Source organism: Arvicanthis niloticus, chromosome 13 (assembly GCF_011762505.2).
Source record: "Arvicanthis niloticus isolate mArvNil1 chromosome 13, mArvNil1.pat.X, whole genome shotgun sequence".
Taxonomy (NCBI): Eukaryota; Metazoa; Chordata; class Mammalia; order Rodentia; family Muridae; genus Arvicanthis; species Arvicanthis niloticus.
The window spans coordinates 77,854,680-77,872,915 of NC_047670.1; the positions used below are offsets into that span (position 1 = coordinate 77,854,680).

Genomic DNA, 18,236 nt, shown 5'->3' on the forward strand with positions numbered 1-18,236 from the left:
TGTTGTAGGCTATTGAAAACCAAATCTTTCGTCAGGGTATATGGTTCCAGATGGCTGCAAAGATGATCTAGCCGCTTTCTGCTAAAATTGGCTCCCAACAGGTCCCCCTTTTTAAATTTTTTTCAAAAGGGAAGGCTGGGAAAACTTACAGAAACCGTGCCTGTCCTAGGTTGGAACAAAGGACCCCAGCCTCCCTTTCCTGTCCTTGGATACTCAACAGCCATTGGTTGAGCTCCTGTCTTAGGATGGTGAGGCCTCCCTTCTTTTAGGGGCAAGGGTCTTGGTATGCTCTCTTACCCATCACTGACTATCTGGCTTAGCGTGTAAGTTAGGGGTTAATCCTCGTCTGTCTTGATGACAGAGGTTTCAGAGTCCCCTGCTTCCAGCCTGTAATATTGGACCCGTATGGGTTTCATTTGAATAGCATCTATCTGTTGCCGTACAAAAGCCATCAGTTTGTTGAACCGTATCAACCCAAGAGACAAGAGACTTAGCAATGCCTGAACAGTCAGTATAAAAGCAACACTCTTTTTAAGGGTATCTCACAAAAATACAGAATTGATCATAGCTTTGATCTTAACAAAACAAGTAAGGAAATCCCTGTCCCTGCTCAATCAATCTCAAACCCCAAAACAACTATAATAACTGTGGTAGTGGGTTTAAACAATATACCCCACTAAATCATAAGTCAGGGAATCAAGAGTCCAATAGAGCCACCCTGAAGATGCGGGGTGGTGATGTCTCCTTCAGCACTGAGAACTTCCCAAGTCAGGTTTACTCGTTGATCTGTTCCAGTTTGAAGGCAATTGTAAAGCATCTTCATGTTTCCTTCATATTTCCTGCAAAGAAAAAATACGCTTCTCAGGGGGTTTCTCCTCCCTGGATTTGTTATTGTTGTCTATTTGTTTAATCAGTCTCTCTGGCAGCCAACGTGCAGCATCTGCAGTTTGGGAATATATGCAAACAGAACCTCTTCCCCAGATAAGCACTGGATCTGGCCCATTCCAGGTTCCAGTTAATGGTCTTTCCAGAGGACTGTTGAAAAATTCTTTTTGGTATCAGGATGCCAGAATCTATCTGCAGCAGATTTTCCTTCAGAATCCAAAGTTAAAAAATTCAAAATAAAAAGTGCATGATGAAGGATATTTCTGGGGGATCCCTTGGTAGGATACCATTCCCCTTTTTTAATTTTTTTTCAAATTGACATTTAATGGTTTGATGTGTCCTTTCTACCATACCTTGGCCCTGTGGATTATATGGAATACCTGTTTTATGTAGTATTCCCAATTTCTCACAAAATTGGTGGAAACTGGAGCTTGTATACCCTGGGCCATTGTCAGTTTTTATCTGTTTAGGCCCACCCAATACAGCGATTGTAGCAAGCATATGAGTGATCACATGCTTGCTTGCTTCTCCAGTTTGTAATGTTGCATAAATGAAAACATTGTATGTGTCTACACATACCTGTATATATTTCTGTTTTCCAAATTCAGTATAATGAGTAACATCCATTTGCCAGATACTGTTTGGTATCAGTCCCTTTGGATTTACACCCAAATGAGGAACTGGTAAAAGTTTAACACATGATTGACATTGTTTGACAATTTGTCTAGCTTGTTCTCTGGTAATTTTAAACATAACTCTTAAGGTTTTAGAATTAAGGTGATGTAACTCATGAGCCTTTATGACCTGATCCAAATTAGATTTTTGATCTGATAAAGTCACTGCAGCTATCCGAGTAGCTAGGTCTGCCTTGGTATTTCCTTCAGAGAGAGGACCTGGTAGTCCAGTGTGGGCTCTCAGGTGTCCTATAAAGAATTTACACTTTCTCCTCAAAATTAATTGTTGGCACTATAAAAACAAATCAGCTGCTTCTGAGGAATGCTTTATTTGTGCAGCAGTTTCTAGCAGAGGGATAGACTGAGCTATATATGAGCTATCTGTATAAATATTAATAGTTTGATTTGGAAATGCTTGAAACACCGCAATAACAGCATGTAATTCAACCAATTGAGCTGACACAGATGATGTAGCAAAAGAGATTACTTGATCCTTAAAGGCATAAGCAGCTGTTCCTGATGAGGAACCATCAGTGAAAACTAGCAATGCTTCCTTGATAGGTTCATGTGCAGTAGAAGATGGAAAAACAAATTCATAATGATTACAAAACTGAACCAATTTATCTGGTGGATAATGATTATCTATCTGACCAGCAAATGAGGCACATGCAATAGGCCAGACTTCAGAATTCTGCATAAGCCAATCAACCTGATGCCTTGTATAAGGTTGTACTATGACATCAGGATCTTTTCCAAAATATTTTTGACTGTTATCTCTGCCTAACATAATCATATCTGCTACAGCTGCATAGTATGGATTAAGAACCTTCTTGGGGGATGAGGGAAGATGAACCCATAATATGGGTGCAGTTTGCCAAAAAACTGCAGTAGGAGTCAGTTTAGTGTTAAAAATAAGAAAATATAAAGGCTTAGAATAATTAATATGAGTTACAAATTGGGATGAAATAGCATTCTCTACCTTCTGTAAGGCTTTTCTACCCTCCTCTGTTAGAGCCCTGCCAGATTTAGGGTCAGGATCTCCCTTGAGAATATCAAACAGAGGCTTCAATTCTCCTGTCGTGAGTTTCAAATATGGTCTGAGCCAATTAATGTCTCCCAGTAGTTTTTGAAAATCATTAAGTGTCTTAAGGGAATCAGTCCTCAGTGTGGCTTTACTATTAATAATACTTGGACCATTAATCTGAAATCCTAAATAAGTATATGGATCTTGTAATTGCACCTTTTCTGGTGCTATTTGTAACTCTGCAGTCTATAAAGCTGTTCTAAGATCATCAAAGCACTGGAGTACCTGTTTTCCATCTTTTCCAGCTATCAAAATATCATCCATGAAATGAATCATGTAAATTTGCTTCCACATAGTTCTAACACCCTATATGGCAGAAGCCACAAACTTTTGGCACAAGGTAGGACTGTTAGCCATACCCTGAGGCAATACCTTCCATTGATATCTTTTCATAGGTTCTCTAAAGTTTATAGAGGGAATACTGAAAGCAAAACGTTTTCTATCATTAGGATGCAAGGGGATAGTAAAAAAAAAAAAACAGTCTTTTAAATCTATAACTATTTTATAATAACCTAAAGGTATGGCCACTGGTGTGGGCAGCCCAGGTTGTAAGGCTCCCATTTTAATCATGGTTGCGTTAACAGCCCTCAAGTCTTGCAACAATCTCCACTTTCCTGACTTTTTCCTAATGACAAATATTGGGGTGTTCCAGGGAGAGTTACTCTCTTCTAAATGCCCTGCCTGTAATTGCTCCTGTACTAGCAACTAGGCAGCTTGTAATTTTTCGGTGGTTAGGGACCACTGATCCACCCAGACGGGTGAGTCCCCTTTCCAGGTGATGGGATCCGCACAACGTCCTAGGGGTGTAGCTGAATCAGTAGCCCCCATCAAAAATACCCCAAGCCTTTTCTTCTAGTGTTACCATAAATCTCAATAGGATGAGTGATCCCATCTTCACTTTTTCCTAATCCTTTCCCTGGGGAAAATCCAGAGTTTATCATTTGAGCTATGATTACTTCATTAGGGCTGCACTTAACCAATCCCAACTGGGATAACAGATCTCTGTCCCAGAGATTAATGGGAAGGCCTGAGATGACATAGGGTTGTATATTTCCTGTATTTCCTTCTTTATCTTTCCACATCAGCACCTTAGAGCTTTGTAGTGGGTTTTGACTTTGGCCAATACCCCTTAAATTGGTTAAGGTTGGGGTAAGAGGCCAGGTAGCAGGCCAATCACTTTGTTTTAGGATAGTCACATCAGCTCCTGTGTCAACCAAGCCTTGGAATGCCTTTCCATCTAACCAGATTGTCATCATAGGTTTTTGTTTAACTATAGGCTGTACCCAGTATGCATCAGAGGAACCAAAGCCTTGATCCCCTCTTTTAGGATTCTTATATTTGTGATTAGGAGGGTACAATGGAAGTAACAATAGTTGAGCTATCCTCTTTCCTGTAGGAATGGTGACTATGTTCTGAATTGTCTGCGCCATTACTTTAATCTCACCCTGATAATCATTATCTATAACTCCAGGAAAAATTTGTAATCCCTGCATAGTAGTACTGCTTCTTCCCACTATCAGGCCAAACACATTTGGATAGAGCGGTCCAAACACTCCAGTGGGTAAAGCCTGAGGTCCCATTTCTGGGGTTAATACTGTGTGGGTGGCAGAACTGAGGTCCAGTCCTGCGCTTCCTGGTGTTGCTCGACTAAGTTCAGAAAGGGATTGGTATTTGCTGGTAGGACACTGACTGCTCCATAAGCCTGTTTTGGCTTGTGTCGGTTCGGGGCCTGGAGCTGGCCCCTGTTCCCGTTTCCCTGATCATAGGAAAGGGTGTTACCTTGTGCGTCTCTTTTAGACATACAATGACTATCCCAATGCCTTCCACATTTGCAACGTGGGCAGAGCCCAGGCTGTTTTCTGGGCTGTCTCTAGCTTAACTCATTTTCTACCCTGCAATCTCTTGCAAAGTGTCCAGGCTAACCATATTTAAAACATGCCTTTCTGTCTTTATTTGCCAAAAAATCTCTTACAGATTGTCCTTGCATAGCAGCTGCCATAGCTAAGCCCTGTTGGTAAGAGGGACCTATGTCAGAACAGAGTCTGATATACCCTGTAAGATCCGTCTTTTTCCTGTAGGGTCTAATGGCCGCTTGGCAGGCAGAATTGGCATTTTCATATGCAAGTTGTTTTACATAGTCTACAACTGCCTCTGCATTACCAAAAATCCTCCCTGCTGTTGTCATTAATCGATGAACAAAGTCAGAAAATCGTTCATCAGGCCCTTGCCTGACTGCTGTTAAAGATGCACCAGGGTCTCCCTTTACCGGAAGTTTACGCCAAGCCTTCATGGCTGCATTTTGAATTTGAGCATATAAACCTGGGTCATATTGCATCTGGTTATCACTAGAAGCAAATTGCCCTTCTCCTACTAAGGCATCAAAGGACCAACCATTGCCTGCCTGAATGTTTCTCCTAGCTGTCTCTTTACAATTCTCGTGATACTCTGATTTCCAAATAAGATAGTCACCACCACTAAGAACTGTTTTCACTAATGTATTCCAATCACTAGGAGTCAGCCACTCCTCTGCAGCTGATTCTAAAATTGCAAGAGTAAAGGGAGCAGTGGCACAATATTGAGATACTGCATTTTTTAATTCTTTAATAATTTGAAAATTAAACCCTGTGTGATGTCTCCAAGCAACCCCTTGAGCATCTCTGGTCTCTGATACAGGGAAAGCCTTAGCTGCGACACGCTACCTCGCCGATAAGGAGCACATCACACTCAAGATTCTTCTGACAGCGTCTTTTATTGTTACAGCTCTTTTAGTTAGAAGGATGCAAGATGGAGAACAAAGGAAGGACCCCAAGCCCCAGAATGTTCTGACTTATATACTATCAAAGAGACATGATCTGTCCTCATTGGCTTACAGACTGGGGTCTCATTTACATATCCACTGATAGTACTTTCAGCGGGAAAATTCGCGCCTACGCGTGCGCACAGCTGCAGACACCAAGGCCAAGAAGAACCAGGAACAGGAAGCCAGTGCCATCTTATAATGGTGAGCGTATAGCTACTTCAGCAAACGCAGCATGGCTCCTAACACTTAGCGTCTCCCTCCTCTGGCTGATCTGTAGCTGAACTAAAGCTAGAGGATAGGGACTGCCTTTGGACACCGGGTTGAGGAACGTGAAAATCCAGGGGATTTTCGCAGTTAGTCTCTTGAGACCTCTTCCCTGTCCTTAATTTCTGTAACTGGTTACTTAAGCCCTGATACTCTTTTTCTAACTCTATCAGTTGTTTAAGGGTAGAAATTTTGTCCTGTAACTCCTTTTTGGGATTTATAACTACTGTCTCTTCTGGGGGAGCACTTGGAGGTAGAGGCACATAGGGAAAGCGTATTTTAGCGTCATAAAATTTGACTTCCTCTTCCTCTCGGTCAGCACAATCTGGCTCTGACAAATTGTCATCAACCTTTGGCTGTATTTTGGATTCTAACTTACGCTTCTTTTTATTTTGAACAAAAAAGACAGCATTCAAGAACAAAAGCAGAAAATTAACACATGTGAGCAGCAAACAAAACCGAAACAGCGAGTTGAATTCAAGCTGACTAATTTTGGATTCAGGTTGACTAATTTCTTGTCCCATTTTCCTTACCTTTCTCAAGATTCGTGATCACCTTCTTCCAGGTAACGTCCCTCACTGGGTCTTTCGTTCCCGATACCTCTCGTTGAGTGCCAAACTGCCACGCTAACTGGAGCCCAACGTTGGATGCCAAACTGTCCCAGCCCGTACTGCCCGGCTTTGTGGGCCAAAATGTTGCGGCCTGCTCCGCTCTGCACTTGGCGGCCACTGTGTCTTGGCCCAAACTGCCGCTCCAGTCCGAGGGCCAGGGTCTATCGAGAGAGAGTGGGGATAAAGGGGAAGAGATGCGAAGAATGGAGACAAGACAGAAAGTCTGATCAAGTCTCCTTTATTGAAGGGAATTCTGAGGTATTTATACGCTTTTGCCATGTGCCTTGTAGGCACGTGGATACCACGTGCCTTGCAGGTGTTGATATGACGTAAGCCTTACAGGCGTCTATAGCGTGGACAACACGTGCACCGCAATGCCATGCAGGCTTGGATAGCACATGCACCTTATAAGCATGTATGGCGTAGATAGCACGTGGACAGCACGTGAACTGCAATACCTTGCAGGCGTGACTACCATGTGCGCCTTGCAGCTGGGGGCAGTAAACAGCAACACAAAATATGTGGGGTATCAGAGTGTGCTTTAGCTGTTGTAGGCTATTGAAAACCAAATCTTTCGTCAGGGTATATGGTTCCAGATGGCTGCAAAGATGATCTAGCCGCTTTCTGCTAAAATTGGCTCCCAACAGGTTTACACTACCAGATAAGAATTCCTTCCTATAGGGTGGGCTTCATATTCAATTAGAAGGTAGTTTATTGTTGGGCCTTGGACGAGGTAACTCCATTTAACCTGTTATTTTCAGTCACGTAGGACAGGTAGAGGGCATGATTAACAAGTCTCTACCTCCAGAGATTTAAATATTAATGAATTATCAAAAGGCCAGGGGCGTAGCTAATTAAGTTATTCCCTCCCCTTTCTCCCTTCCCTATAAGACTGGTCTCCCCTGGCCTTTGGCGGGGGAAGCGCACAACACCTGCATCCATTCACCATGTCATGAACAATAAAAGCTTTGGAAAACCGGACTCCACGTGTCCATGGTCTCTCCGCCTGATTCCCAGCTTTTGGAACCCTGGAACCTTGTCGATGCAGCCGCCGGCCCGCCCACCAACAGCTGCGTGAATGTGGGATCTTCCGCTGCCGGTGCGGGAAGCTCTGGTGCCGGACCGGACCGCCCTGAGACTCTGTCGCAGGACTCCCTCCCTTCCCCCCGCCCGCGAGATTTCTGCCCCACAGTTTATTACTCTCACAACAGTCATATCACTATTGTACTTATGGGCACATCTTGTCTGGCAGAACAGTAATTTAGCAGCATGCAGTGCCAGGTAAAAACACTGATATCAATTCTTGCTCCAAAGCCCAAATTTCACCTTCTACTACTTTGGATGCTATCCAGAAAGGAGGAGAGTTTTCTGGTCAGTTTGACATGGATTTATTTTTGTCCCACAAACAAAGAATCTGGTGTCTTCAGCAATAGGCTTTTAACAAATAGTAATGTTGGGAAACCAGAAGCAACAATATAGCCTGTGTTGTTTTGGGTGTCTCTGTGGCCTCCTGGAACAACAACTCATAGTAAGGTAAGCTGTACCTGCTATTTGGATCCTCATTCAACAATCCACTTCTTCAGGGAACAGCAGTGTTTACATATTCAAGATACTTCTGTTCAAATTGCATATCTTTTTTCTCCCTTGAAAAACAAAATTATACTTTCAGTTGCTTACAAATTAGGTGTTTCCATGTAGCATTCTTAGTTTTGGCTAAATTGTCCTATACTCCTTCCTTCACCTATTCTCTTGAACCTATTCTTGTTAAAACCTTTAAGTATTATCATCCTGTTCTTTCATATCACATGTATTCTACTATCTCCTCTTGTTATATTTTTATTTAGCTTGCAAGATTGTAGGTTTCCATATAGTTTTTTTGAATAACATTTTTGTTAAACCTTTTCTCACTCCACTTCCTGCTTGAACCTTCCTTTTTTCTAGTATTCCTTCTCTTTCCTGTCATTTTATAGTTATCCTACTAATCCCCCTCTCTTAATGCACTCTTCCCCACTAACAGGGTATAGTTACCTGGATTCTGCCATACTCCAAGTTTAATGTATGAAGTCCTCTAAGAATTAAAAAGTATTATATTAGAAACAGTAATATTCTCATAGATGTCCATCAGCTCATGAATGTGGCATGTTTAGGTGATTAAATTTTACTTCTCTGTTAAGATTAAATTTGTAAGAAAATGAAAAATATTATTGTGATGGCTGTTTCTGATTGTCAACTTGACTACATCTGGAATGAACTATAACCCATTTTGGAGGGTGATCCAGATCTTGAGGCTGTAAGACAAAGACTTCTGACCCAGATCTTGACATGGGATGACATACATTTTTGGTCCAGATCTTAAGACATAGTGTCTGTGGAAAGCTTAGGCCCAGGAAGGTAGGACACAGTTTTAATCCCAGGAGACTGAGGCAAGCAGATCTCTGAGTTCAAGGCAAGCCTGGAACAGAGCAAGTCCCAAATCCAGGCATGGTGGTAAATACCTTTAATCTGGGCCATACCTTATGCTGGTGGCCTACATAAGGACAATGGAAGAAGGAAGCCTTGCTCTTCTTTGGCTGCCTATACTTACTTGCCAGCATATCTGCTGGAACCTACTTCTTTAGCATTCCAGCTTGTACAGAAAGCCAGCTGGAACACATAGCCTCATGGAACTGAGAAAGTACTTGATTCTTGGACTTCTCATTCACAGCTACCCATTGTTGGGTTATTTGGATTGTAGACTGTAAGACATTCCAATAAATTCCCTTAATATATAGAGACATCCTGTAAGTTCTGTGACTCTAGAAAACCCTGACTAACATTGGCATCTGAGAATTACCACACAAACCATACATATACCAACCTCAGTTAAGCAAGAATAGTTTATTGAATGCACACCACAATCCTGGACATCCAGGACCACAAGAAGGAATAACCTAATTGTGGCACTAGTCTGTCCTTAGGGCAGGTGTTTTAATATGAAAAAAAAAAAAAAACAGGTTCAAAAGTTCAAAGGCAAGCAGTGAAGTGATACAACTTTTTTGGCTATCTAGAAAAAGTATTATCAGCTAGCTGATTGGTCCTGAGTAACATAAGAAGGGTGGTAGAAAGGTGGTGAACTTGAAATTCAGAACATTGAGATAACAGGGTACAAGTGATTCAACAATAATGTTTTGGTTTACTAGTAACGTTCTTCAGTGTCAGTTAAAGTAATAACTATGAACTTAATTTCACCTTGGGAGTAACATGGGGTCTGAGTACAAAATGGCTATAGTTATGTGAAAAGGAGCAGGCCTCAACAACTAATACAATTATACTAAGTGAAATAATCCTGGCCCACAAAGACAAACATTATGTATGGATCCTAGCTTTGAAACTTTTGCTTTTATGTTTAAGTGGAGATTTGAAAGCCAGAAGGGAAAATGAGATGGGAAAGAGAAAGAGACTTTAAGAGAATGAGGAAATAATGGAACACATGTAAATTTAACAAGAATGGTGATGGACAGGATAGTATAGGTTTATGTATAGATGAGGGTAAAAGTAAGGCAGAGGAGATGATGGGGTAGGTTAACTAGAACTAAGGATATATTGAAGAAGACTTATGGAAGCTCAACACTTTGTAAGCTAATTATAAAATGTATGATTAAAATAGATTTTGAATGGAGGTACTCTATATTATTAGGTAATTTTGCTTCCACAAGTCATTGGTCACTAAAAGAAAACATCAGTTTTCAGGCTTGGGATATCCTCCTGAAGAGGTATTGGTTATGGAGGCCCCAGGGACTCTCAAAACAATGCAGGCTTTTGTCATTGCTCTTGGTGTCCAACCATAACTGGTTGGTAAAGTCCTGTTCTCAAAGACATCACATACATGTGCCATATGTGGCTGAAATTTCCCTGCCCAATGTATTTTAAATATTAGTGCAGCCGGAGGCATGTGATTGGAAAGGGAAAAGAAAAGGTGGGGTAGAGCTAATAGTGGGAGAGACAGAGAGAAAGAGAGAGAGAGAGAGAGAGAGAGAGAGAGAGAGAGAGAGAGAGAGAGAGAGAGAGAGAGAGACTCACTCAGGAGGAGAGAGAGAGAGGAGGGAATGGAAAATAGAAGCAGATAAACAGTAAACCACTGTGGCTTTAACTGCTATAGGTAGATATGAAACCAAAGGTTAGGCTAAATGGGATAACTAGTCTAATCTGTGTTGGCATCTTACCATTATCAATTGTCCTTGAAATTCTTGTGTGGGTATCAAGAGTTTTGAGTATTTGATGATATATAAATCTGATTGGTTAACTATAAGCAGTAAGAGTTTTGATTTTATCGGGTGATGGTTGTTGTGGTGGTTAATAGCAAGGTGGACAATCATTGCGTGGGAATAGTATGGCCAGGAGGGGAGCTCTGGAGCTCTGCCCAACCAGAGAGCCTGCCAAAATAAGGACACCTTGCTGGAGCCAAGTAGTCTAGTAATGCTGGACTTAGTACGGGAACATAGCGGCTGAGCCTGGAGCCTGACACCTCATTTTTAATACCTCCTGCTACATTATAGAACATGGAGATCTAACTAATACTCAACCAGAAGCCTCATTTTTATTTGCATCCATAATGTTGGAAGGTACTATACATGCTAACAGAGAAGAAAAGTATTCATCAATCATAACCAGATATCAACTCTGAAAGCTTCATTATGACCTGCAAGATGTATACATTTGTTGAGAGGTTTTAGGGTGTGGGTGTGTGTGTGTGTCACAGAATGTAGTCTGTTTTAGATAATGTTTAGAGTCTCTTGTAGACTGCTTAGTAGAATGTATATGTGTGGGTTCACAGCAGTAATAGCCTAATTTTTCTTTTTCTGTGTCTGTCTCTTCTGTCTTTCCCAGACTTTCGATTCTGTTTTATATCATGGAATGATCTCAGTAATACCCTAGACTACTATTTGCATACCTATGGCAAATGAAGACTATGATTCTAGTCAAGTCAGTGAAACAAATAAGGGACCAAGGCAGAGTCATAAAAAACACCCATCCTAATTTTGCAGTTTGTTTCAAAACTTGCCATGGTGACTACCGGGAGAACAGTTATAACTGAAAAATCTAGGAAACTTTATAACGTTAGTCAATTAAGGAAGTAACACACTTGTAGAAATTTCAGGGAATGAAGCTAATTTTGTGAAAATGTTAACATAGCATTTGTTCTTGACCCAGAAAACAGGGGAAGTTATCAGGGAAACAGGATATTTCTGTGGATTTGATGATTTGGGGAAGAATAAAAATGCTATTATTTGGAATTTGAGTGAAGCTTATCGAAAAGAAAGGAAGTCTAAGAAACAAAATTTGTAAGTATAGATAGAGTGGTGTTCACTCTTCAGCTGAAAGAGAGAGAGGAATGCTTGAGGTCATATATTAAACTTGTTTGGTGCTCAAAACAAAAATGTGAGGGAATCTCAACATTTTGTCACATTTAATCACTGTCACTGAGGGATCCCATCTGATCCTAGTGTTTTATAATTTGGTCAAACACCAGAATTTATTTGCTACCTCAATGACAAATTCAGTCCTAAGACTCTCAAAGTCTGGTTGCCTGTGTCAGACCAGTAGCAGATTCAGGATCTTATTTCATCACTGTCACCTATAAATCACTACAGAGAAAAATAATGATAATTGAAACAAATTTAGAGGAACGAAACTGAAGACTTAAACCACTTGGTTAGTATATTAATGTTGGGAGCCGACTCCTAGCAGAAAACAGCTATCATCTTTGCAGCCATCTCTAGCCATATACCTACCCTGACTAGACACTTGTTTTCAACAGCCTACAACAGCTATGCACACTCTGATAAACATCTTGATTTTCTCACATATCTTGTTTTGTTGTTTAGTGCCCCCAACTGCAAGGCACACGTGGTAAAGTGTCTTCAGCTTTGTTCCCCTGCTTGTCCATGGCTACAAGGCACGTGGTGAAGTGTATATATAGCCAGGATTTTCTTTCAGTAAATGGGACTTGATCACACACTCTGTCTTGTCTCCTCCATTCTTTGAGTCTCTTGCCCCTCCATCCCCACTCTCTCTCTTGATAGACCCTGTTGACTGATCTGAACAGGCCGGAACATAGTGGCCCTCAAGCATTGGGCAGTGTGGCTGCAATATAGAATTTAATATAGAAAATATAGTACATTAAATTTAAAAGCTGAGGCCTCTAGAGATATGTCCAATATTTATGTCTTATTTAAAGATATAGATATTATTAAAGTCTTTCTCAGACTTTCAATTCTGTGTTTATATCATGGAATGAACTCAGTAATCTTTCAAATAAAGCTATAGTCCAATTATTAAAGAGCTCAAGGGAGTACCTGAGAACAGTTTGCATCTTCATGGATTTGCCTACACATTCATCATCAGTTCATTCATAAATAAAACAAAAGCATTTTGATGCTGCTCATGACTATCATTTATTTGATAGAAGATAAAAGTTAGAGATGAGGGAGAGAGAATAGTCGGGGTAAATAATTGGAGGAAATCAAATCGAGGTTGTTCTAGTCTGGTCCAGAAAGATCAATAGTAGATGATTCAACCTTGAAGTAGACCATTAAACTTTTCAGCCCATTTAAGCAACTCTGTAAGAGAGAGAAAAAATAAGGAGGTTTTTGAGAGTTCCTTTTTTTTTTTTTTTTTTTTTTTTTTTTTGGTTTTAACCTGAAGGAGGACTAGCAACACTATTATGTTTGGTAGAAGTAAATACAACAACAACAACAACAAACAAAACCCAAAAAACATGGCATTTTCATTCTTCAAGGTAAAAGTCACAGGTGTGGCAGAGGCCTGGAACCCTAACCTTCAGGAATTAGTGGCAGGAGGGTAAAGAATTCAAAGCTGGTCTGGCCTACTTAGTGAAGCACTGTCTCAAAAATAACCTTCCAATATTCATTTCTTATCTGTAGTATTTGGATACATAGTCTACACTGGAGCCATTAGGCTGGACATTTTACAGAGTTTAAAAGGCAGATGATTAGAATTATTTTTTTCTTCTGTTAGTGCACAAGGAAGCCAGCTTCTGTGGTAAAGAAATTATGGCCATGTGCTCACTCAGCATCTGCCCAATACATATTACCAAGCAAGATGACAAACCAAACAACAGTCCAGATATGAATGAGGAGAAGCAATATCTAGGGAAGATTCCTCAGCACCTTGTCCTCCGAGGGCAAACGCCATCCTCTATCACTGCCTTTTCACTCAGAGAAATCTGCTCATTTGAAGCCTCCAATTTTTTTATTTCACTGTATATATTACATGGACTAATTTTCTAGAGATATGAATCACATCAGAAATGTGAATTTTATAACATGATGCTTGACATATGCATACAATACAATATAATCAATATAATATAGTATAATCAATATAATTGGTATTACTTTAAAGATAAAGGGCTAGGAAAAATCCAAGGAAAAATCCCTCATCTTGAATAAATTTTTAAACATTTTAGAAATCTGATACATGGAGACCTCATCACAAAGCCATTTTTTATTTCTATTTTTAGAATAGTCTCCTAAGAAAACATAACTTTTATTCAAGAAAAAGAAAAGCCATGCAGTTACCATGCTACACTAAGATACTTTACACTTTCAATGATTTCTGCTGAATGTACATTGTCTCTAATGAACCCTAATATTGCAAGAGTGATGCAGTTAAAATTTATAACATACTCTTGGCAAGTTCTGATCTTTCTGGTATATATACATAGGCAATATAATGAATTTTAAAAAGAATAATAAAAGAGGGATCTCTTCTTCTCCCTCTCCTTATTATCTCCTACTTCCTCCTTAAAGTAGAGTTCACTATGGCCATGGGGAAGCTAAGGAATCTAAGAGTCCCATAAAGAACAAAATTAGATGAAATGTTTTTACTGTCTTTTAGATAGGAGGTTTCTTCAGCATTTTCAGCTTCATTGTCCTCATCGGCGGGGGTGTCATCATCAGTTGGCTCGGGACTGGCATCTGCCTGAGTGTCAGAGCCAGTGTTTCCATCAGCTGAGTCACCTGCAGAATCAGGAAAACAGGAAATTAGGAGGAAAACCTCCAAGTGAGATTCTGACTCTTCTTTCGAATGTTATTGGTCCCACCGAGAATCATACATTCATTCCTTATTCTGAATTCACTAATTCTGTCAAATAGTTAGTCTAGCATATGGGTTATTGCTTTATCTTTCATGACCTTACACTTTCCTTGGGCAATAATACTGACCCAAGACACAAGCAATACTTCGTGGCAGGTATGAACACAAAAATAAAACCCAAGCTAGTTACAGGCACTATTGCCCAAAATCTACAAAGAAACTTCCTAGGCAACAGCCCCCAGTACCAGTTCCAAGAAGGAAAACAAACATCATTCTGAGACTAACACACCTATGCAAAGCACAGGCCTCTGCTTCAGCCTCAACCCACCCTGGCATATGTTCCCAGGCCCTCAGTCCATAGCTCCTTCAGGAATTTGTTGTATGCTCCAGTGACAATTGCTGTCTTTTATACACATGAGTTATATATTCAGTCTCTTAATTTGTGGAAAACCTTCCATGCACACACATATAATAGTTAAGCTACAGTATCAGATTTCATGACCTTGTGTCTACTGCATAAGAACAATAAATGCCTAGAGTTTCTCTAAGTCCATGTCAGAGGCTTAATTATCTTTATATGAGGAATAAAATGATATCTTACATTAAAAATAATTTTATAATCAGAAATGCAGATTTCTGTGGATTTTACTAAAATTTTCTCACATCTCATAATATCCAAATGACATTGGTTACTGACAAGCTGTGAAGGGAAAATGGTTATGGTAGGAAGGTAATGAAAGGTACTCAGACTCAGCCTCACCAGTAGTAGAAGAGTCAGCAGTGACTGTCCCAGCGTCCTCTGAAGAAAAATAAGCAAAATAAGACAGAAGAACTTAAGTAACATTTTGATGAGATAGAGAATGTGAACACGACTACAGTCATGTTCAACTAAGTAGACAGATTGAGGGAAGCACATGTACAGATAAAAGAAACCCTTTGAAATCTAACATGTGGTCACTTTTGCTTCCCTGAAATAAGTCTTTAATAACCTTCTCAAATGTAACTTACTGGCACTAACAAAGCATTTCAGTGCCGTGCTTAGAATAGAGGAAAAGCTGGACTGGATTAGAAACCCCAGAGGAGTCAACCTACCTACCAACAATGATGTGTCAAAATGGAGGTGAGTACCAGCAAGATGGCTCAGTAGGTAAAAGCTCTTCTCTTACAAGCTGGGTGATATGAGCTAATTTTGTAGTTGAAGGAGAAAACTGACTCCTGTCTCTAACTTCCTCATTTGTATCTCAAATAAGTTTGAGACTTTGACACCATATGGCAAACACCACACACACACACACACACACACACACACACACACACACACACACACACACACACACACAGAGGCACACACACACACTGATAAAAAATATACTATCAGTAATGAAAGATACTCAGACTCAGGCTCACCAGTAGTAGAAGTGTCAGCAGTGTCTGTCCCAGAGTCCTCTGAAGAAAAATAAGCAAAATAAGACAGAAGAACTTAAGTAACATTTTAATGAGACAGAGAATGTGAACACGACTACAGTCATGTTCAACTAAGTAGACAGACTGAGGGAGGCACATGTACAGATAAAAGAAACCCTTTGAAATCTAACATGTGGTCACTTTGGCTTCCCTGAAATAAGTCTTTAATAACCTTCTCAAATGTAACTTATTGACACTAACAAAGCATTTCAGTGCCATGTTTAGAATAGAGGAAAAGCTGGACCGAATTGGGAACCCCAGAGGAGTCAACCTACCTACCTACAATGATGTGTCAAAATGGAGGTGAGTACCAGCAAGACGGCTCAGTAGGTAAAAGCTCTTCTCTTACAAGCTGGCTGATATGACATGATTCCATAGTTGAAGGAGAGAACTGACTCTTGTCTTTAACTTCCTCATATGCAACACAATATATTTGAGACCCTGACAGAATATAGCACACATAAACACACACACACACACACACACACACACACACACACACACACACACACACACACACAGAGAGGCACACACACACACTGATAAAAAATATACTATCAGTAATGAAAGATACTCAGACTCAGGCTCACCAGTAGTAGAAGTGTCAGCAGTGTCTGTCCCAGCGTCCTCTGAAGAAAAATAAGCAAAATAAGACAGAAGAACTTAAGTAACATTTTGATGAGATAGAGAATGTGAACACGACTACAGTCATGTTCAACTAAGTAGACAGATTGAGGGAAGCACAGGTACAAACAAAAAGAAACCCTTTGAAATCTAACATGTGGTCAGTTTTGCTTCCCTGACTCTGACACCATATGGCACATACAACACACACACACACACACACACACACAAAACACACACACAAACATACTGATAAAATGCTATGGGGATGTCAAGTGAATAAATAAATTGATAAAAATAAGAAAAAAACTATTTAAGTTTAAAAATTGAGATAGAACCAGGTACTAAATAGGAGGACAGGAAATAGCAGCATGTAGGCATCCATAAATCCATGTTTCACTGGCCCCCATTTTAAAGTAAAGTATAAGTCTTTACTTACGGCAAGAGACTAGGATAGTGGAAACACCAAGCAACACAAGGAGTACCAGAAACTTCATGGTGACAAGTAGGAGAGCAGGAAATGCACAAGATCAAGCTCCAGTACTAGGAGAAAAGGAAGACTGTTGATTCCAGGGTCCACATCATGGGACTATATATGGAGAGCACACCAATCAGAAGCTGCCACAACCTGGTAAGTGAGTAACAGGAAAGATTGGGAAGTGAGGTAAATGAGAATCAACCACACAGCCAGAGGCCATTTAGAAAGGTCATGACTTCAAATGTTTGACAAATCCTTGATTCTGATAACATAGGTGTCCAGTCAAGCTTTTGTCCAATAAATAACTTCTGGCTTTTTCTTCTGTGAGGCATGGGGCTGCCATACTTATAAACTCCAACAAGTTTGGAAAATGTCAGGATGGTCTTCCCAATGTCTGTACTTTCCTTTCAAGATAGCAAAAATTAAAACCTTACAGAATCCTCAGCTTTGTGTGTCCTTCAAGGGAGTAATTAGGGTAGAGCTACTAAATCCAAGTGTTTTCTGGAGTGTCTCCACTGTATATTCAGTAAGGGAATCCTATCACACAGGGAGTATGAGCCCAAGACTAATGGAAAGACCAAATATGACTTCACAAGATTTCAGCAATTCTTGTATAAAATTCAAAATATAAGAGTAAAAGGACAGGGAAAAAACAGCATTGTTAAGGACTGCATCCACTGAGTTCATTCATTAAGCTTTTCATTTTGTTTGTTTCTTTCTTTTGTTTTTTCTCTTTCTTCTTTCTTTCCTTCTTTCTTTCTTTCTTTCTTTCTTTCTTTCTTTCTTTCTTTCTTTCTTCACTTTTGTTTTGTTTTTTCTTTAATATAGGATCTCTCATAGCCAAAGCTAGCTTTGAATTTCTGATCCTCCTGCACCTACCTCTTAAGTGTTGAGATTAAATGTTTATGTCACCACACCCAGAGTTATAATTATGACTAGGCAGTATAATAGACATTAGAGAAATTGTAGAAAACCAAGCACACACATACCTCAACTTAGACATACTTCAATCAACAACAGCAAAAACTCAAAAACCAAACCAAACCAAACTAAAACTAAAATAAAAACCTACTTTATTGGAAAATAAAGAAACAAATAACAAAAGGATAAAAATTCAATATGTGAAAGAGAAAATTTAATCAGAAATATACGTATGACATTAAAGGGGGAAGGTACTATATGGGGGAGGAAATGATCTAGAAGGAGGGAAAGAGGAAAAGAGAGGGCCATGAAATCTGTGTGTTATGAAAGCATA

At 39.9% G+C, this 18,236-nt stretch overlaps 1 long non-coding RNA gene across 2 annotated transcripts; it reads right to left on the minus strand.

Moving 5' to 3' along the window:
- Positions 1-12,744: 12,744 nt before the first annotated feature.
- LOC143434246 (uncharacterized) lies at positions 12,745-15,872 on the minus strand. 2 transcript variants are annotated; one of them, XR_013103591.1, is made up of 4 exons: positions 15,823-15,872; positions 15,176-15,214; positions 14,208-14,339; positions 12,745-12,917 (listed from the first exon to the last, which is right to left on the minus strand). It is a non-coding gene; the product is annotated as an uncharacterized LOC143434246 (long non-coding RNA). The 2 variants fall into 2 exon arrangements; XR_013103590.1 differs by lacking the exon at positions 15,823-15,872 and having other exon boundaries at positions 15,176-15,302.
- Positions 15,873-18,236: the final 2,364 nt, after the last annotated feature.